Consider the following 444-nt stretch of genomic DNA (forward strand, 5'->3'; position numbering starts at 1 on the left):
CAATGTTTCCCCATTTTTTCCAACCACTCCAGCATAAGTGGCTCTAGTCCACTATGCATTAGTCTCCAAGTCAATAGGGGATGCCATATTAAAACTCACTCTGAATCAGAGAATGACCAGGGCCAAGAGAGAGAGCCTGAGTGAGTAAAAATCAACTCACAGAGATCCCAAATAAGCTCCAAGCTACTTGGGGTACCACCCCCCATGCTCACTTCAGACCAACAACTATAGAAGGTTGTAGACTTCCAATGAAACAATAACTTACTTAAATTGAGACCCCTAGCCTGGGAAAGATAAAAAGTCTAACCAAGAGAAAGAAAAGGCTAAGAAGGCCTCTCCCACCCAACCGCAAGAGGGTTTTCCTCAGAAAGCAGCCACCAAGCCCCATCCTCTTCGCAGAAACCCTAGCTCAGCAGTTCCTGCCACCACCATCTTATATATATA

This window comes from Phalaenopsis equestris, unplaced genomic scaffold, assembly GCF_001263595.1.
Source record: "Phalaenopsis equestris unplaced genomic scaffold, ASM126359v1 Scaffold233110, whole genome shotgun sequence".
Lineage (NCBI taxonomy): Eukaryota > Viridiplantae > Streptophyta > Magnoliopsida > Asparagales > Orchidaceae > Phalaenopsis > Phalaenopsis equestris.